Genomic DNA, 22932 nt, shown 5'->3' on the forward strand with positions numbered 1-22932 from the left:
CGTTTTCAAAAAATTGATTTTTCAAAAAAAAATTTTGAAATATTTTTTAAAAATCCAAAATTGCGTTTTTTGAAAATTTTCTAAATTTTTAATATTATCTTTACTTACACACGTTTGTATAAAAATTTTCATTTAAATCGGGTTAATGTTGTACGAGATATTCAGAAACGAAAAAAACCGTTCTATGACAGGTACCGTTAATAACGGTACAAAAAATATTTTTTTATTTAAAAAGTTGGCTCTTATGGGTAGTACTACACACAAAAATTTTAATCAAAATCGTTAGAGCCGTTTTTGAAAAAAATTAACTTTTCTATTTCCGTTATATGGCAGGTACCGTTAGTTTTGGTCATAAAAAAAAAAAATTTCAATTTCCCCTCTTGGGAATCACCAAAAACTGCTAACTACCAAGTTTGAAGAAAATCACTTCACTCGTGTAGACTGCAGCTCCAGATAGAGACAGACAGGCAGACAGACAGACAGAATTGCCGGACCCACCTTTTTGGCATTCTCCATCATCGTAATGTCATGTAAAATTGTTATCTCGAGTTTGATTTTTTTTACGAATCCTAAACTTGCCCTATAGTACCTATATCGCAAGTAAAAAAATAAGCAATAATAACATAAAAGAAAACCATCCTCTTTATAAAAAAGTAAGACCCAACACCTACTCAACTACCTTATCATTTTTTTCTCCCTCCTTATTGCTTTTTGGCTAAGTTACGAAAATTGTTTATTGAAGCAATCATTATAAATTTGGATTTTTAGAACAAAGATAGGAAGCCATCGAGAGTCACAAAAAGTCGTTTCCTTTTCCGATTAACTTTTTTTTTTTCCTCTCTAGCCATCACCTGTTCATGTCTCCTCTGGTTCCTTTAGCCAGAGTAGGTAAATATTTCTCTTTGTCCAATGAAAGTCCAACATATTATAAAACTACTTCATATAAAATGGCAAGGTAATCCTATTATAGGATCAAGTAACTCCAGCACTCGCAACTCCCATAACTTCTATTCAATTGCCTTGGTTATAATACTAGATACCTACAGGTTCTGATGCTGGCTGAACTGATCATTGGCAGTGCCATAGTCGTCATTTTTATAGTTATAGCTGGCATGCATGCGGGAAGATCTAATTCGATGGGTAAACAGTTCTTCCAGTTGACTGTGGCGGATCTCATCATCATCATTTCCTATATGAGTGTGAGATAGAATTTACAGAATCATGCGACTTCAGAGTGAGAGTCACACTCAAGATCGAAGACGATGATGATGCTGTAGTCAGTCCTCCTCCTAATAGGCTTATAACGATATACCCCTGATAACACCTGGAATAAACATTTGTATAGTTCAATATAATTGCATTTCATGTTCTTGCGTCACTTATTTCATGCAACTCTACATTGCATGGAGAAGAAGTGTGGTTTTGGACTCTTGTCTTGTCTCGTCTCCTTTGGACGACACGAAGATGATGATGACACGATGGGCGTTGAGCATAAGCATCCACACAGGATGCTCCAACAAGCATGTAATATCCGGAGATTATATATGTATGTTCGATGATGTGTGTGCCGGGCTTTAATGAAAAGAAGAGGAAGAAAAAAAAAGGAACCCAAGAAGAAGACGTATCTATGTGATTACATTGCACTGAAGATTAGAATGAGAAATCAGTGGTAATTGGATTCTCACAGGTGGGTTGGTACTCAAGTTCTGTTGGATACACGATGAGATAGTTCATTCTTTTGCATCTTATTATTTTTGAAAAAAAAAAAAAAAAATACACAAAGTACCTAGTTCACTCTTCATGAACAAAATTGTTGTTAATGGATACGCTAATGAATGGTAATAGAGATGTTCTTCGTCCCAGAATGTCTGGTAAATTGGTAGTTCTGTTTTTATTAAGTGGACTTGAACGGAAGTCTTTTACTGAAGACCGTTGGAATATAGGGTCATTTTTTTTAATCAATGTTGTTACCTACTTAAATAGAACCGGATATTGGTAAATTTAGAAAAAAAAAATAAGTCTAGTAGAGTGTGCTTTTACCTTTGCATTCATAAGATTAACAGAACAGTAAAATGAAGGGCTTTAGATCTCTCTCTGAGAAACCCAACAAAAATTAATGAAAAAAAAAAAATCAAAATCTTCAACAACTCGAAAATTTGAAAATTTACTTAAGTATTCCATACAGTGGCGTATCCAGAAAAAAATTTGGGGGGGGGGGGGGGCTGAAAAATGTTTCAAACATTTTTGATAAGGCAAATTTGTCTCTTTTTTTATTCATCTTTGATCGAGAGAAAGCGCTGTGCTGCGATACTGAAAGTCGTATAGTTGCATTTTACTGCTCACGACAACTTCGTACTACTGTCTCCTTTCACATTCAAAGTAGTTATTTTTCCAAGTTCTTGTATCCCAAACATTTTCCACAAACAGCAAGGTGTTTAGTAGTCTTTAAAAAAAAAAAAAACACTTTTTCGTTCGAACTTTTTCATGTGCTGAATTCAAAACTGTTTACAGATTTATTCCTATCACGTGTAGTTTTTGAGCTATACTCATCACTTTTTTCGGTATAAATGCCCATATTTCCGCAATTCGACCGAAAGTGAACTGGCATCACTTTTCAATTTCACGTGAAATTGATCTTCGATCGATTTCGAAAACTTCGAAAACTTCGAAAATGCTTCGAACTGTCAAAACTGAAGGATCATCCTGTTTTATTTTGTTTCTAAAGTTTAATTACTTACACATTTTGCAAGACATATGAAATATGTAAGTGAAATGCAGAACATGGGCGATATTATTGCAAATTTTCAAAGAAAAATGAATTAGATAAGGTGTTAAGCGAATGAGGTTGCAAACACAGAATCATGATATTTCATGCCTCATGTGTTTTATGTATTTTGTATTAAATTAACAACAAATAAACATTACAAAACAATAAAAATATAAGTTTTGATAATATTTTGTCCAAAAATTGGAGATTCATTGAAAAAGATACCAAGTTCACGAGCAGAAACAAAGCGAATTGAATTCGATCAGAAAATCGAAATGAGAGAAAAAATGTAGAACACCTAATTTCACTATCGGCAACGCAAGAGAATGCTCAAAAAGTGAAATGCTGAACGTACATACAAAAACTAGTTTTCAATGAAATATTCTTTTGATGTTTAATCCGAAATATATATTTTTTAATAAAATGTTCCTTTTTTAATACAAATCAGAAGTAAACCATTAGTTATCTTGACCACTAAGATATTGAGATATAAAAAATTTGTATTTCCAATATCTTTGAGAAAAATATTACTTTTGAAAAAAACTAATATACTCAAGACAATAAAATACGACGTGATTGCATAAGAAGCTTTGCAAAATTTAACGGTGATGTTATTCGACGTCAAAACAACAAACAAATTATTTGAAGAATTCTGAATTGAACTAAAATCCTGAAAATCCCAAACCTCAACGTCAACTAAGGCACTTACTCAAACAAACACAAACAACCATTTTAGAATTTGGAGGGGGCTCGATCATTTGAGCTGCCTCTAAATCTCTACGATTTACGAAGAAGTTTCAGTTAATCATGTAGATTATGATGAAATCAGCTAAATAGTAACATGATTTTGGAGGCTTGGGGGGGCTTGAGCCCCCTGAGCCCCCCCCCTCAATACACTGATTCCATATTTAACTCTACGCGCAGTGGTTTGGTTGAGTCTGATGATCGAATTGGCACCCGTACTCTAACCATTAGACTTTGTTGTTGCTCCTTAAAGTTTTTTTTGTTAAATGATAACAATAATGGAATTGACGGAAGACAACAGCCTTACTGCATTTGTAAATTAATTGAAAATTGTTTTATCTGAACATTTTTGGGGGATAGTTTTTTGAGAACAAAATTTCATATTTGTTATTTCTACGTTTGACGCCCTTTCTAAGTACCCAAATGGGTATGTTTCATTTCAGTCGATGTTGGTTTTGTTTTCGATCATTCTTCCTTTAGAAAAATATATAAAATTCCGAAAACATTTTTATTGAAAGTTACCTTCAAACAAGGTATTTCATTTGATGATATTCAAACATAACATTATACTGATAGATAATGCAAAAAAGGAGCTTCAGCCTCTCAAACACGGCTCCTCCGATTTTGTTGAAAAATTCAACTATTAGTTTTTAAACAAGGTATTTTTAATAACGAAAAAAAAATCATTTTTCGATAATAATTCTTAACGGTATTTTTTTTATTTTTTTAATATGCATTTCTCCCAAACGACTTATTCAACTTCAAAAATTTAAATATAGAAATATATATTTGAAAACCGTTTTTTAAAAGGGCTCTAAGGATTTTTGAATTTTTTTCTAAGAATATGATAAATGAAATCAAATTGCATACTTATGTTCCTGTTTTTGGAGCACAATTTTATTAAGATGTTTTTTATCCTTTGGAGAACGAATTTTTTGTTTTATTTTTTTTTTTCACAAATGTAGGGGAAAGTGGCCTAAAATGGCCCCCTGGCTAGAAATTGTAGAATCGAAAATAATTAGAAAGTTTTATGAACGCGATTCTTTAGTTTATCTTACAAAACCAACATATAGCAACTTCAAGCCATTATTTGAAATTTGACAGGTCAAACTGTCTCTATCCACCTCAAAAAGTACACTCGTTATAATTTTGTGAAATTTTTTTTGCAAAAAAAAAGTATAAAAAACATTGTATTTTGGAAAAAGAAGTTAATGTATGTACGCATGAAGTAATTCTTATTAATTTACTGAAATAAGTTGGTTTAAAACGATTTTAATTTTTTTGGTGTAAAAATTAAATTGAAAAAACTCAAAATGGGCAAATGTGAAAATAGTTGCTATTTATGAAGGATGTACAGAGAGGAAGTCCTGGATTCCGATTCCGTCAAAAAACCTGGAAAAAAGCATCCAAAACATTCAAAGTTGCAAAAACTACAAAAACGAGACGAGCAACCAACATGAACTGGCTTTTAAATGACTGGATGAAAGATCTGGGGGGATTAAGCACCACTTGTTCCAAGAAAATGGAAAAGGAGCCCTTTGACTCAATTTCGCATTCAAAATAACGTATGTTTGGACAGTGTGCCATTTTACCCAGGTAAATTTGATCAGTGAAATTTGTAGACGTCTTGAAAATTAAAAAAATTAAGTACTTTTTGGAACTTTTTTAACTCGCTAATGCAAAAAATGTGTAAGTTTGAATGCAACTATTTTTCGAGATACAGGACATTTTCCTTAGGGGGGTCATTTTAGGCCACCTTCCCCTATATGTAATGTTTATAATAAATCTTAAAAATTAAAGCAACGTGTAGAAATTTTCAAGTCTTTAAAAAAATTGGTTAGTTTACTATTCAAATGCAAATACATAAATTATGATAAAACGCATTACAACTAAGTTTTAAAGAAATTTACCACGTTTCAAAAAAAGAATTGATTTAAAAAAAAATTAAAGTTTTTCTTATAAAAGTCAAAAAATGTTTATATTTTTATAAAACAGAAAGGCAATAGTCACACCCTAAGAAAGTTAGTACGGATTTAAGCACATTGGAACCTTATATGAAATCGAAGTCAAAAATAATTTCCATAGTTCTTAAAGAAAATTAATGAAGCTCGGCACGCTTAAAGTCTTCAGTGCGCTAAATCCATAAAGAAAAATTTTTTCTTCAAATTTCTTTCAGCCAATTTTCAGGGGATAATTACTGAAAAATTATTTAATTCATTTTATAGATCAGATTTTAAACCTAGATCAATTAAGTCATTGAACGAAATCGGCCGAACTTCTCAAACGAATTTAAAACCGGAGACACAGTTGCAATTTAATTAATTTTTTTTCAGAATGTCCCTTAGGATATAACAATCAACTTTCATTTCAAAACTTTTGTCATCAATAACTTTTTGTTTAGCAGTTTAAAATATGATATTTTACATAATATTAATTTACATATATCTATTATTCAAAATTAGAAAACATCTTAAAATTGTCAACGTCCAGTCCCCCATTCATTTCAGCTATTTCTAAAAATAACTTTAAAATTTTTATGTCCACCTCAAAAAGCTTTTTAAGGACCAACCTTAAAAATTATGTTAACTTCTTGGAAAAAAAAAAAAAAAAAAAACAGGTACAAAGTCAATATACCTTACATAAACCAAAGTTATTAAAATTCTAAAGCAAATATTTTCAAAGCATCAGGATCTAAGGATTTACATGTTTTATTTTTGTTTAATATTCTTCTTTCTTTCTTTTTTCTTACATTCTTTTCCAAACCTGAAACATTGTTTCTTTATTTTTCGTCTAACAAAATAATTTCAATTGTTTTGAATTTTTTTCGTCTTCTTGGAAATCGTTGTCGTCTTGTTAAACTTTCGTTTCAGTTCATGTCCTTTCTCACTCCATATCGCATCGTTGAACCCATCTGACAGGAAAATCAAATTAAATTTGAGACAATAGACACACAGGCAGGATTCTTTGAATAAACAAGTATTTTCCAGAGAAAACAATACGCGGCCATAATTCGCGCGTAAAATAAAATCACAAAAAAAAAATAAGAAGAGAAGAAAAAAAACTTAGCAATATACAAACAATAGAAGAATTTAGCAAAATGAGAAAAAAAAAACAGTAAAAAAAAAAAAGAAAACTCGAAAAGAAGAAACTTTTCATCCTTATACAATCGGAATAATAACAACAACAAAAAAAAGAACAACGAACTTGTAAGTTGAAAAACTCATTTTTGAAAAAAAGCTTATCAAAATGGAAAGTATATACAGGAGATGGAGGAGTTTATTTTTTTCTCCTTAACATCTTCAATAGAGCTACAACTCTGAAAAGTCCTTTCGTATTACTTTGAACTGCTGAAAACTGAAATCATAAAAGTTCTATGGCCGCGAATTCAATCTCGTTCGTCGTCATTCCTCAATTTGCCTCGGAGCATTTTTGTGGTGCTATTTCGATTTCTGATTGACTCCTGAGTGTCGATATGTCCTTAAGGGAAGAATGATGCTCTCAACTTTTTGTTTGTGTGTGTGAGGGTTCTGAGTTGAGTGTACTTTCCTTCTATGACTCCTGGATGGCAAAGTTAAGGTTATATAGAATGGAATCAACTTTTTGAAGTTCGTGTTTGTGTTGCGCGACTTTAAATTCAAATACAATTCGATCCACGGTTTTATATTGATTTTCTTTTTCAGATTAGAATATTTAATATCAGAGGTCGATAATTTGTTCGATGAGTTTGGTGATGGTTTCAATTTTGTTTAAATGATTTCCGTTTCATTTTCAAAATGGGCATCGTATTTTTTGAATTGGCTAATAATAAAGATATCTATGTTTAATGGGATGAGACTTTTAAGGGATGATTTTATTTTTCAATTACTTAAAAAGAATGAAAGAACAATTTGATTGATATTTGTTTTTTGTTTGTTTGATTAAATTGGTTTTGTGTCTTTTGGAAAAGTTTGAGTATTTGTTTTAACATTTGATTTTTTTTTAGGATATTGTCTTAAGAAATAACATTAAATTTATTGTTAGCATTGATTATCTCCATTTTTTTAAGAAAGAATTTTTTTCATAGTTTAGATAGACAATGAACATGTCTCTAACATTAGGTGTTACTGTAGATTTTTGCAGGGATATGTGGAGTAGATGGGTAATATGAACTTCTGCCACAACTTTTAATCATACACACATACAGTTCTTGGTTCTAGTACTTTTTTTTCATTTTATTATCAGGAGGATAACTTATAAAAGTTAATTAAAGTTAGTATTCTATTAAAGATTGTTGTACATCATTTATTTTTCAGCTTAGGAATACATTTTTTTCTAAAAAAGAACAAGAGAGCTTCCAATAACCCTAAGTAACACGTTTTTACGTTTAAAAATAAAACGATTTTCGTGTTGAATTAAATAGATTCTTTTAAATTAAAACATTCAAGAAATTATGAAGATTTATTTCCACAAGACAAGACAAAAAAGGGCAACAAATCCAGAAATAGAATTAATTTTAATACAGGTTCTATTTGATTTTAGCTATGTAGTCTGTTTTCTTCAAACTGGATAGTTTGGGTGATTCCTTTGAGGGGTAATTGAAATTTTTTTATGACCCAAACTAACTGTGCCTTCCATATAACGGAAATAGAAAACTTATTTTTTTTTTCTAAAACGGCTCTAACGATTTTGATTTAAAACACAAAAGAGCCAATAAAAAAAAATATTTTTTGTACCGTTATTAACAGTACCTGTCATAGAAAGTTTTTTTTTGGTTTCTGAATATCTCGTAGAAGAATAACCCGATTTCAACATACCAACATTTTTTTTTTTTGAAAAATAAATTTTTTGAAAAATTACCCAAAAACTATTTTCGAAATTTTGTTTTCTAAAAATTCTTTTTTAAACAAGAAATCACTACCTACCTATGAGATTCCTCAAAGATATCAAATTTTCCCTAATTTTGTTCAACAAAAAGCTTTAACATTAGAGTAACTTTTACTATAAGAGCTAGTACGTGCGACCCCAGTCGTGCATTTTATTTAAATTGAGTTCTAAGGAAATGAATATGTTCTAATTTATAATTTAATTTTCAAAACAAAGTTATAAAGTTAAACGAGAGTTACTATTACATCTTGAAAATGATTTAAGAAATGTTTCAAGAATTCTAAAAACTAGGTCTAAGTTTGTGAATGAAATTATAAGGTATACTTTTTCCACCGAAAACTCTATTAACAACAATACGTTTGCAAAATAATATACAATTGGATGAGTAAAATGGAATACAAATTTTCAAAAACTAATCAAAAAATTCTTTCATCACTAGTCAACAGTCATTATTAGATTTCAATAAAAAAAAAAAACGAACACAACTAAATTGGATGTTCATTAAAAACAAATGACTACTTTAATTAAATTATATGAATTTATGATTATTTCATCAATCATCAGCATCATCATGTAAACAAAAAAATACTTTACACAAATTGTTTTTATGCTTCTGTTGAAATAAAGAAAACCAAAAACTATCTTGTCTTATTTATTTTCAGCTTCATTCAATACATTGTAGTCTTTTCGAACATAAAACTTTGTTAGTTTTAATTAAATGATTGCTTTGCTATATCATTCAGAGACTTTGGACAGATAGTTTTGATCAAACGTCATTGCCTTAAAAAATAAAAAAAAAAACTCAAAACCTGTTGCCTTTAAATTATAATTCCATGGTAACTTGGCAAAAATAAACAAACAAAAAACTATCTTTTTCGCTAGTTCGAATGTTGTACGATTTTTTTTTTTTGTTTAGCAAAAAACAAATAACCAGTTTCTTTGTCTATAATCCTCTAACGTGTCAATAAAATTGGTTCCCCGCTGCTCCACACAACATCTTCCTCTTCTCATTCATTTGAATTTATTTCTATTTTTCACTTTGGTCTCATTTATTTTAATCGAAATCTCAAGAGAGTGTCGTCTTCTGCATAAGCTTGAACTCAAAAAATCAATAAAAACCCCTACAATCATTAATTTGTTTTCAAATCTTTCGAGAGACATGCGACGATGACGATTGGCAAAACAGGAAACTCAAAACCATTTTGCATGGTTTACGATCGGATTTATAAAACGAAAATATAGGATTTTTACGATCTTCATTCAAATGCGACATGGCATCTTTGGTATAAAACGACAATATGCCAGACCAAACACACCACCAACAGAGTTACGCAATCCATTATGGATGTGTTTGTTTACACTTTATTACACTTTAAATTGAGTCTAAGTGGTATCGATTGTTCACCGACAGCTTCTGTCAACATAAATTCCCTCTGCAATCTCACCGAGAGATGTCTCGCACGACCGACACGACCGTAATATCTGAATATAACCCCTCTCTCTTCCTCTCACTGGAGATGACCATTATTATTTGCCAAACCATTAACATGTGTGTATGTCAATGTGTTTGTTGTATATGTTTGCCTGGTGGTTATGGTGGAGCTTGAGTGCATTTCCAAGTTGGATGCACATTTTATGGCCCGACTCTATACGACTACTGGTACTATAGGAGAGTATCCATAGCCTTGGCTTAACTGGGCGCAAAAGAGATGCTGCTGAGGCACTTAAAGACCGTTTAAGCTGTTTTCCCGGACGATGATCACCGTTTGAACTAGCTTCTCGAAAAGATACACCGGTCATTATCATCACAAGGTAATTAGCTCGAGTGTTGCACATTAACGTTCTTTAGATTCGTATCTTCCATACAAGCTGTGTAGTGTACCAACTGCATCTTTAAGACTTTAGATGGAAAATTAATTCCCAGTACTGCAGACAGAGAGAAGGAAAATCATTTGAAGGGTTGCCGCAGGGGGTTTTGTGTTTAAAAAGGCGATTAACTGTGTAAATATACAGAGATAATTTGGACATATCGTTAAATAGCTTTGAAAAAGTCTTAATTCTTGAATCGCAATACACCGACAATCCTGGTTAATTTCTCATTAAAAAAAAATTATTTTTCCTCAATAAAATTTCAAGATATTTTGACATTTTATGAGTTTGTTTATCGAATTGACAAGTAGGTTGTTCGAACCTTGTTAATCGGTAACTTTTAAGAGTCACAGTGTGGTTTTACTACATCGAATTGGTAAACATACAAAACAAGCTTATGTTAGCGGTAGCTTAATACCTTAGTAACTGAACCATACTTTGGCCTAATTGAGGCTTATTTTTTTGTTTTGTTATGACAGTTGTCTCTGCGGGAAACTTCATTTAAAGTCATCTCATTAGGAATCTTTTGTTTATTGGGGGCCACGAAGATTAACCAGAATTGACAGACGCAATCGGTTATGTAAAAGTATTATTAATTACAAAAATCAGTGAAAATGTTTTGTGTTCAGTTTATTGAGGTTAAAAATCTGTTGTGTTGTTTATCTTACAGATTTTAAAAATTACATTCAATTTAGATGTTAATTGATAAAGTTAAATTTATTAATTGACGCATTTTTCTTTTTAACGTTTATGATGTCTACTTAACGCTTTCACTTGGGCTTGGGAAAAACTTTGAGAAATTCATGCAACTTGTATACACAAATGAAAGATAGAAAAAGGAGGTTGGTCAAAAAGAAAATCCTTGATTAGAAGTTAATAGTTCTCGAAATAGAATTCAATAAAACTCAGTAACATTTTACATTTTACTTGTATGGCAGGATCTTCTACATAGTATAATAAGAATAAGCCACCCTGCTTAGATATGGTAAGTCTTAGAGTTGTAAATAATATTTAAAAAAAATTTAACTTAAATATTTGAATAATCAGGATTTTTAGAAATTTGATATTTAAGTAGGATAAACAGAGGTGAATTTAGAGAAAGGTCAAAAACCTATTTTCTCAAAATAAAGTGATAGAAATAAGTTAAATATCGGAATCGATAGATATTGTGAATAAATGAAAGTCACATATGCAAATAAAAAATGATAAAAATCTGCAACACGAGATATAGACGATGAAAAGGTAGGTATTTTAAATAATTTTTATTTTATTAGAGAAAAAATGAAATAGCTTGACACGTATCTACCAAATTTTTGATTTAACTAAAAATTTTTTACAGAACTAATTTTTTAACCTTTAAGCCTAGTACACAGCTGGAGCTAAACGAAACATATTTTTGCTCCAAAGTCATTAGCGAACATGTTAAAGGATATTATGTAAAAGTCAAAATAATAAAAATACAAATAAAAAAATTCAATAAGAAATAAAATGTACGACTGGGGTCGCACGTACTTGCTCTTGCAGTTCAAAGCACTTTTATGTTAGTTTACTTGTAGATTTTGCGAGCTGCCTCTATATAACTTTTTAAGAAATTTTGTTGAGGTTGGGGAAGAGCCGGCATTTAGGGCAAATTTTTTAAATATGAAAACAAATTTTTTGGCTTTTTTTGGAAAAAAATAAAAAAGCAGTTTTATTGCAATAGCTTTGAATATTATGTCTGCAAAGTTTAATCAAAATCGTTACAGCCGTTTTCGAGTTATTTAGTTAAATTGCAAAATTTATATGGGAGGTACACTTTCTAAGCGAGATATAAAAAAACCAAAAAAAAACCAACTTTCAGAATTCCATATAAATCATCTGTATCAAATTTGAAGAAAATCCATCCACGCGTTTAGGCTGTGGAAATGTGCACAGATGGACGTACAGACGCACAAACGCACGGACGCGAATTGCGAGACCCACTTTTTTGGAATTCTCCATCATCGTAATGTTGGTTTTGATTAAAACCTCAAATTTTTTTTTCTACACGAAACCAATACTTGCCCTTTTGAGCAAGTAAAAAATAACAGACTTATTGCGATTAAACAAAAACAAAAAAATAAAATTTCCTTCAAAATTTTGTTGTGCTATTTTTGTATGGAAAATTACATTTCGCTTCAGCTACGTTCTAGATTTATTGAACAATTTTGTAGAAATTTCAGTTTCTTTTGCTATGAAATAATATTAGAATTATTACGAATTTTTATCATATTTAAATCATATAATTTTGTTCAAAAAAGTTTTTCGTATTGTTTTTTTTTTTTTACACTTGAAAAGGGTTATCATAATTAAAGGCCTATATTTCTAAAACTATTTTTATTAATTTTTGTCACTGTTTAGGCTTTTGTTCGACATTTTGAACATTTTTATATATAACAAATAACTACAAAGATGTGACGAATTTAATCAAGTAGCAATTATTGTTAACTTAAAATAGGGGTGGCAGATAGAAGTTTCTATTTTAAAAGTGGCAACGCTATTTTTTAAAATTATTTTTAGTATTAGCTAATTTTTCATCTGAAACCAATTTTATCTTCAAACCTTACAAACTACATATTAAGCTCCACGGTCACCCCGGTTATAGATTATTTGAATTTGACCAACTTCTTGATTAAGTTTATACCTATACTTAAGCTGAATTTTTATTTTTTTTTTTTTTTTTTATGAAAAAATTTGAGTCCATTTCATCGGGTTGCTAAGGTTTTGTTCTTCAGCCTTAATGAAAATGACGGAGCACCAGTAACTTTTTTTTTATAATGTAAATTAAAGAAAATTAAAACAAATTAAAACAATCTTTTTTAAGAAGTTGAATTTGATTTGCAAAATGTTGAATTTTCTTTCGAAATGAATAAATCAATTTGATAGAAAGCTCATAAAAGCTTGTATTTATGGTGACTTTGAGGTTTGTATACATTTAATTACTAAACTAGTTAAACGTAGGTGAAATTTTGAAAAAAATTTCTTTTCTTCTGCTCCATCGCTGATTTTAACACGAAAATTAATACAGTGGGTTTATTTTGTCAGTAAAATGGTTTCATGTTGTATATTGTTTCAGTATCATTAAAACGTTAAAACTTCTACCAAAATTCACATACTGACTGTTCGGTTCCGAGTCAATGTTAGCTTGGCTAGAAGAGTGCATGCATTTCTACAATATCAATATTCCTAATACTTTTTTGATGTGTTCGTCTTTACTTTCCGACAGTACTTTACTGATATCTTACAAGAATGTTTTATCGTCCTTCTTGAAGCTTTTCGCAAGAAACTTACTGATATCCCGTAATCTCGAGAATTTCTTCTTTTATTTAATATTGATTTTCAATCTAAACATGTCATTGATTTTTAAGTGATCGGAGGATAAAAGCTGAATTCCAATCGAAATCACTTGTCTATCTCTAAGTGATCTATTGTTTTGAAATGCATTATAGCAGTAAATGTTAAAGTCTTTAATAACTCTTTTTAACCCATTGTAACTCCTAAAAATGAAAATTAAATTTGATATCAAACAAAACTTCCTGTCAATGAAACTATAATACTTTTTTATTGCTTAAAAGCAACTATTTAAAATGCATAATCTCATAACAAAATAGACATTCAATTTTCTCCTTAACACTTTAAAAACATCTTTAAAGCTTTTAATTTCATCAACCCATGGTAAGCTTTCCTAACTCCACCAATTTATCTATAAATTATTCAATATGTCAAACATCTTAATTAATAGCAATAACCGTTTACCTGATGACTTCCTAAATACAGCGACAGACTCTATCAAGTCAAACTAATTAGAAATCCCAATAAATAAATGTATGCATGTGGAACCCCTATAATTCGAACACCAAAACTATTAGTTAATTATTCCAAAATATACATACATAAATGCCTAATTAAGTTATTTTCATGTGTGTAAGTTGTAAATGCTATAGACTTGAAAGATGTAGACCCAAAAAAAAAAAATTTATATTCCATAATCTCCCCACTTTCGCCGGTAAATTAATAAGCTATCATCCTAATTTAAATGCAACCGCATTAACAGATGCTATACCACAGTCAGACAAGTTCCGCCCGCCTAAAAGAGAATACATTTAACCAAAATTATTGGGAGTGCATATTTTGGAATTTAATTTATGCTGATGAAAATTTCTCAAATGGAAACAAAAAATAAAATCAATTTATTGTTTTTCTTATCTTTTTTGAAAGAAAGGTATAAAGTTAGACCATCTATGCAGGTCGTAGGTTATTGTTTTTTTTAGCTAGAAAATAGTTTAAAAATTTACTATACATTCGTTGTCTTAAGAGCAGTTTATATAAATCCAAGAATATTAATACTATATTTTTTTATACCAATCAGAAAGCCAATTGTACTATTTTATACCAGTCAAAAAGTTAGTACAAAATGTCTTTTAAGTGCTTTTTATTCTATTTTTGTTTTGTTTTTATGAATTAACATGTTATTTTCGTGTATTATACCAGTTTATACCAATTAGGAATTAGATGCAAAAAACTTGTATGTTAATGTTTTCCATTTTCTTCTTAATTTGACACCTTCGTCACAAAACAATTGAAACAAAAAATTTCTTGTCTGAATTATTTTACTGCTTTCTGCTGATTGGTATAAACTGTAATTACTTAGACGATATACGAAAAGACTGTGGTATTTTATTGAAAGGTTTAAAAAAAAATATCATATTTTCTAACAAACTCCTCGATAATCGCTGATTTGCTTAAAGTCAAAAGTATCTAAATCTTATACCAATAAAAAGATAGCATAGCAAGACAGTACATTTTTCTAGTTTTTGTTTAGTAATCTAAAATCCGTAAAGAACCCTAACGGAACCTTTATCAGAAGTAAAAAAAAATTTTATAGAATTTTCTAACACCATCGCATCGTTTCCTCCTACTCTCTAAAGTCCAAAGCCTGCATGATAAGTTTCAATGGTCTAATGCACGACCTGAATTTCCACACGTTTCTCTGCTGTTGTACTGGTGTCGGAATCGGGACGTTTCCGTACGATGCAATGCCATCTTGATGAGAGAGGTTTTTTTGGACTTGAATAGATTTTCGTAGTGAAACTAATTGGACTTACCGCCACTCGGCGGAAAATTAAGGAGAAAATTACACTAACATGCCATCCGTTAGGAAAGGAATTCATTTTTTTTTTTTTTAGTCACGGTCCACTCCACATTGCTCGTGCACTTTTAATATATTATTTTATGGTGCATTTTTTTTTTTCTCTTTTGATTATTGTACTTTTACTTCTTTAAAAGTTCTTTCAACTTTATAGTATTTTTTGTTGCATTTTGCATTTCTTCATCAATCTTTTTGTAATCTTTCAAAGAAGGAGGAAGAAATAGACGAGACTAGGGATTTTCTTCATTATATTTTACTTCGTGGTATATAATTATTGTTTGTTTGTCTCTGATGAACCTGAACCCCCATCATCTATTTTTGTTTTGTAGGTTTTTAAGTCTAGGTGTGGGGCATTTGCTCATCAATCAAATGAGAAAGATCTTTATGTCGACCGTACCGTTAGGAAAAAGAGCTTTAGGTCAATGAAAAAGATAGATAGAAACAATGGATGAAGATGGGTATGTTTTAGACAGCAGGTGTAATTAATGATTAAAATGATAAATAATTGTTTCTTAATAGGTTTTTTTTTTCTTCAACAGACATTATTTCCTTTTTAAAGTAGTGCAAAGGTTGAGGGTAGATTCATTAGAAAAACGAAGCAGGCAAGGTTTTAATAACAATGAATATATGAAAGTGAATGTTTTATATTTATGTCTGTTTAACTGGTATAAAAAGAAAACTGACTCTATAACTACATATCTGCGTTAATACCGTAAGATTTCATGTTATATTGATAAATCATATGGTTTTTGAGTAATTAAAGTGTAAATTTTAATAAATGGGCCAAAATTGTAATCAATGATAAAAAAAAATGTCCAATTCAAGCTTATTTCATTTTTTGCATTTTACGAGAACATACATAATAGTATCTACATGTTCTCGTATACTAATGTAATTTTTTTACACCATCAGAAAGTAGAACGAAATACCCACCGACTTTTTGAAAAAAGCTGATATTTTGACCAGTGAATTTTCGATTGAAAATTAGGGTGTTTTTTTTTATATTTAGTCAAAATAAGTTGAAAAAATAAATATTTTAAATCAAATAAATTACAGTGTATTTGGGAAATAATAAAGTAAGTTTACACAAAATTTCGTAGAATTTTTTTTTTGAAAAAGATAAAAATAAAAAACCAAAAACTCGGTTAATTGAATTTTTAACATACATTTTGAGGTTGTGTGAAAAAATTGCCGATACAAAAGTTGTAGATCTTTTTATTCCCTACAACTTGACATACAACTTTTTTCATATGACTTGTAGTTTTGCCAGAAATCGAGATATACCATTTTTTAACCATTAAAAACTCAATCCACCCACTTCCCGAACTTGGCTCGCCCGTAATTTATTTTTCCTTTCATTTTTATCATATTCACCTCCTTTTCCAATGGGTTTCGTTCTACTATGATTTTTTTTTTACTTTTTAATGTTTTTGAAGACTTCGACACTGGTCTAATAAGAATAGGAACATCAACTGATAATAAAATCCGTATTTGATCTTTAAATAAAATTTTTAAACAACATTGAAGTTATAATTGTGAAATGCATAATGAGTTAAATTAATTTAAAAGACAAAATTTAAAAAGAATGTGCAAAAAATAAAATAAAATATCTTTAAGATTTCAAAACCATATTTGAATGTTTATGAGCTCCAAACGAAGTATCTATTCCATTTTCTTTGAGGTTCGACAGCTAAGTTTTTTTTGGAATGTCGTAATTGCCATTTTTTAAACTATTTTTTTTTTTATGATATGCTTTTCTAAGGAAATTATTATTCGGCACAGAAATAAAAAACTACAAAAAAATAAAATGCACGACTGGGGTCGCACGAACTTGCTCTTAGAGTTAAAGTTGCTTAAATTTTTAAGACTTTTTATATAGAAATTTGGAGAAAAAAAAATAAAATTCGTTTAAAAAAAAAATAAAATAAAATCTGAAATTAAATTGCCCTCCAAAACAAGTATGCAGTTTTGATTGATATATTAACATGCATTTTTAGAATAAAAATTTTCAAAATCGTTAGAGCCGTTTTTTAAAAAACTAATTTTTTATAAATAATTTTTTGGAAAAAAAGTTTAAAAATAAAATTGGTATGCCATTTTGTAGAAATCACTAATCAACATCTAAAAACAAAATTTCAAAAAAATTCAATGTCCCGTTTTCGAAAATTTGATTTTTCAGAAAAAAATTTTCAAATTTTTTTTAAAAATCCAAAAATTATTTTTTTCAAAATTTTATTCTTGGCTTATATTTAAATTATATAAATGCTTCTTCACAAAAAGTTTCGTTAAAATCGAATAAGCAGTTTTGGAGATATTCGGATTTGAAAAAAACGGTTCTATGGCAGGTACCGTTAATAATGATTTTCAAAAAAAAAATTTTTCATTGGAAGATAGACCTTAGCTTAAAACTAACATTTAAATTTTTTAAACAAAATCGTTAGAGCCGTTTTCGAGATATTTCAATTCTACTAAAATCGGTATATGACAAGTACCGTTATTTTTGGTCCAAAAAAATTAATTCCAAAAACTCCTCTGGAGAGTCGCCAAATAACGCTGCATACCAATTTTGACATCAATCAGTCCATCCGTTTAGGCTGTAGTTCCTTATACAGACAGACAGACAGACAGACTGACAGACTGACAGACTGACAGACTGACAGACTGACAGACTGACAGACTGACAGACTGACAGACTGACAGACTGACAGACTGACAGACTGACAGACTGACAGACTGACAGACTGACAGACTGACAGACTGACAGACTGACAGACTGACAGACTGACAGACTGACAGACTGACAGACTGACAGACTGACAGACTGACAGACTGACAGACTGACAGACTGACAGACTGACAGACTGACAGACTGACAGACTGACAGACTGACAGACTGACAGACTGACAGACTGACAGACTGACAGACTGACAGACTGACAGACTGACAGACTGACAGACTGACAGACTGACAGACTGACAGACTGACAGACTGACAGACTGACAGACTGACAGACTGACAGACTGACAGACTGACAGACTGACAGACTGACAGACTGACAGACTGACAGACTGACAGACTGACAGACTGACAGACTGACAGACTGACAGACTGACAGACTGACAGACTGACAGACTGACAGACTGACAGACTGACAGACTGACAGACTGACAGACTGACAGACAGACAGACAGACGGACTTCCGGGACCCACTTTTTTGGCATTGTCTACCATCGTAATGTCATGGAAAAATGTTATCTCAACTTTTTTTTTTGTACGAATGCATAACTTGATATACAGGGTGTCCCAAAAGTAATGGATCAAACGAAATATGCTTATAGGCCAACTTTAGGGCTCTCAGAATTTGGTAACTTGTTTATCCCAAATCCTTACGGCTTTCGATTTAATGCAGTTTTTGTGAAATTTCGAAAAATCCCGACTTTGCAACAGTATTTTGCTTCCTCCGCTCATAATTGTTTTTTGTTTTTTACAATTCTTTCACTAAAACATTGCCTAATAATACGAAATAATTAATTAATCAAAATATTTTTCAATTCATACGCCATTTTGCTGCAAATTAATTAACAGTTCCATGTTTTATGAAAACTCAATTTCTTTCTTTTATTTCATAGCAACACCCTGAAAAAAATTTGTATGGTGTGGCACTGGTTCATTGTTTTGAAAACTTGCCGTGTTATTGCACTTTTCAAAAATGTATAAAAGTTTCCAAAGTTGTAGTTAGAACTGAAGATATTACAATTTAAAAGCAACAAAACAGGGCTTTTCAGAGAAAAATAACAAAGAAAAATAAACACATTTTCTCGACTGTTGTTTGTTTATTTCCTTTTTAACAAAAGTCTCGATTTTTGTTTGTTATTTTGCTCTGAAAACGTCTGTTTTTTTGCATTCAAATTGTAATATCTTTTGTTCTAATTTCAACTTTGGAAATTATTATACATTTTTGAAAAGTGCAATAACACGGCAAGTTTTCAAAATAATGAACCAGTGCCACACCATACAAATTTTTTTCAGGGTGTTGCTATGAAATAAAAGAAAGAAATTGAGTTTTTATAAAACATGGAACTGTTAATTAATTTGCAGCAAAATGGCGTATGAATTGAAAAATATTTTGATTAATTAATTATTTCGTATTATTAGGCAATGTTTTAGTGAAAGAATTATAAAAAACAAAAATCAATTATGAGCGGAGGAAGCAAAATACTGTTGCAAAGTCGGGATTTTTCGAAATTTCACAAAAACTGCATTAAATCGAAAACCGTAAGGATTTGGGATGAACAAGTTACCAAATTCTGAGAGCCCTAAAGTTGGCCTATCAGCATATTTCGTTTGATCTATTACTTTTGGGACACCCTGTATAGTACCTATATCGCAAGGAAACACTCATCCACACCTTTTTAAAAAAGTTTAATTTCGAAAAACAAACTTGGTATTCGTTTTTAAATTCAATTCTTGTTTAAAATATTAGCACTTCGGCTAATTAAACGCTTCCGTAAAAAATCGGTCAAGCGATTCACAAGAAAGTCAGAAATAAAGTTTCTGTGACAGGTTCCATGAAAATAATTTTATTTTAAAAAAAGGACCTGTAAGGACCTCCGTAAGGTAACGAAAAAATTTTCTTCATGTGTTAATTTTGTGTTTTTTTTAAAGAACATAGAATTTATTTTATGAACTGAAACGATTCAAGTGCTTATTATTTCAAAGAGAACATATCACTCTTCTTCTATCTTCATCTACAGTCGACTGTCTGTTCTATCTAAATCCTTCAGTTCCATACAAAGGCTATTTAAGATACCCGTATTATTAAGATGCTCTTTATACTTATAGTCAACTACTGCATTCTTCCTTCACAAAAATCTGAGATTTATTTTTCATTCTAAAAAGAAGCTCTACCAAACGGATGAATCCGATTAGTTGCATTTTCACATTTTCTTTCATTGTTCAGCAAAGATGAAATTTAATCATAGTTACCACAAAAAAAAAAAAGCAAAGAGAACTAACAAAAAAAATCACAGCTGTTTTCCAACGAAGAAACACAAGTATCTGCATCGATTGATGGCAAATGCACCAACATAGTTCCTAGAAAAGAAGCTGCCCATTCCACAAACCACTTCTCTTGATATAATACAACACTGTTAGAGTGCTGCACTGCAATCCAGACATACTCTACAACGAACAGAACCTCAAACCATGCGATGGCAATGCTAACCTGCCATAGAATCAAAGGAGAACAACGATGACGACTCTGGCACAAGCTTGAGAAGAAAAAAGATTGAATAGTTCATTGAACATCCAACAATTTATATGTGTTCCTTGTTTTATGGTAGCGTTCTTTTTTTTTTTTTTGTCTACTGTATGCTCCCATCATGCTGCTCTGTTTTCCTTTTCCTTATGAGCTCAGCTGAAAATCTCTGAAATCTCTCCTTTTTGGTCTGGACTGGATGTTGGAATTATAGTTTTATCATCCAGGAATTAATGTTTCTGAATGTTTCAGTACAAAGTTTCAACAAAATGTTAATTCCCGTAGCCAACAATATTGTACTCTATCGCTCTCGGACTATTTGAAAATATTTTGTTCTATTTTGCTGATGGATTTCTTTTTTTTTGCTATGCTTTGGGAGATTTTTGTCTGGAGTGCAATTTGATTTGTAAAAAGAAATCTGCGAGAAATGTGCGCTAGAAAAAAACTGAAAGAATAATCTTAAATGAAAGCGAAATATGTATGTACGTTAGACGTACAGATACCGTACGGTACCAAAACCAATGGGAAATCTCAACTAAAAGCAAAACAATAAGGAACAACACGAACGAGCGACGGACAGGTTAAATATTTTGAAGGTTATGAGAGCTTTGAGAGACAGGTAAAAGAAAGAGTGAATGCGTTTTGCATTGTGTTTTTCTTTGTTATTCCTGGATGTTTTATTGAAATTCTAACAAAAGAAGATTATTTTATTGAAGCATTAAAGGATTGAGGATAACATCAAAATTATAATAAGAATATGTGTAGAAAGAGTGTCAGAAGCCATTGAACTGTAGAGGAAGATTGAGTGATAGATCACAGAGAAAATATGACCCGCTAAAAACTAACAGATTGCCATATTGTTTTACCTTCCATACATTTCATAAGGAAATCTTATTAAAATCAACGATTAATAAGGTTTTTTTAAGGAGATTTCTTATTATTTTTATAGAGAAAATCTTATTAAAATTTGACTGAAAAGTTGTTTTTTTTTGCAACTTAGCACTAGAACAAAAATCGCGATCAATATTTTCATGGCAGGTTGGTCCAGGTGGTAAGGTGAGCGACTAATGATTTGAAGTCTCCAGTTCGATTCCCAGCCTGGTTCGTTTTTTTTTATTTTTTTGCAGATTTTAAAACAATAAGGAAAACCCAATTGTTTTAATAAGGTTTCCTTCTTGGATGAAAACCATAGAGAAATCTTATTGTTTTTGTTCTATTTTATGTGGTCTATTTTTCTCTGTGATTATGAGGATAAGTGAAATATGAATTGAAAAACTTTTCGAGAGTTTGCAACATAAATATCTAAATTACCCCGTCGAGCAATGGATAGCTCGATAGACTACGATTCATAATTTTCTTGAAAAGATGCACCTCGCGTTAAATTGCAAAAGAATGGTTGACAGTTGACAGTCACCAAGCCTTGGTCATTCGTTCTTAAAAGTTTCCTCAAAAATCATCAAAGTTGCCGACAAAATAAAAATATGAAGTTTTGAAAAATATCAAAAAACACTCTCAGACTTTGAGGATCATTCTAATCAATTGGAACAGTAAAATGCTTACAATTTGTATTCATCAGGAAATTAATCAAAAAATTCTACCAATTTCAGGTAAATTTATTTTCATTCTCATCTCAAAGTTCTTTGATCTTTACCGATTTCAATCGGGCTGCTTAAATGTAAAGTTTTGTCTCAACAACTTTTTAATTTTGACAGTCAAAAAATGACCAATATAAGTCAAATTAATCAGCGATTATATAAGATAGAATTTAGAGGGTCACTGTGGCGTATGTGTAACATATTTGTTCAGGAAAATCTTAAAATATATATAGATACTACACTGGCGATCAAAATTATAGACCCAGAGCCCACAGCGAATTTTTGGAGTGGAGTGATAACTAAAATGTGAGTACATAGCATATGCAGTTTTAAAGCCTTATGCGTTTTTATAACGAATTCAAAAGTCTGGCAGCTTTAAATTGCAGCCTTATATGGTTTTCGGGAGGTTAAATATAGCCAATTTTACAATTAATGTGAGTCGGCTGAATTGACACAAATCGAATAAATAAATGAATAAATGCATTGCTCTTATTATGTACAATATTATATTATATATGATTTATTTTTTTTTTTCAATAGCTACAAACTTTTCGAAACACAAGTCATAACTTTTTGCTTTTTCTGCAATTTTCAATTGAAAAAAAGCTCATCTTAAACCTTCGAGCTTCATTGTTTTAATTATTATAACACTGGTTTACAACGGTTTTG

The 22932-nt window shown here is 30.6% G+C and overlaps 1 protein-coding gene across 4 annotated transcripts in view; it reads right to left on the minus strand.

Annotated features, from left to right (window-relative positions):
• Positions 1-22932, minus strand: part of LOC129921028 (uncharacterized) — a 239081-nt gene that overhangs the window by 98786 nt on the left and 117363 nt on the right. The window lies entirely within an intron of this gene.

This window comes from Episyrphus balteatus, chromosome 1 (genome assembly GCF_945859705.1).
Source record: "Episyrphus balteatus chromosome 1, idEpiBalt1.1, whole genome shotgun sequence".
Lineage (NCBI taxonomy): Eukaryota > Metazoa > Arthropoda > Insecta > Diptera > Syrphidae > Episyrphus > Episyrphus balteatus.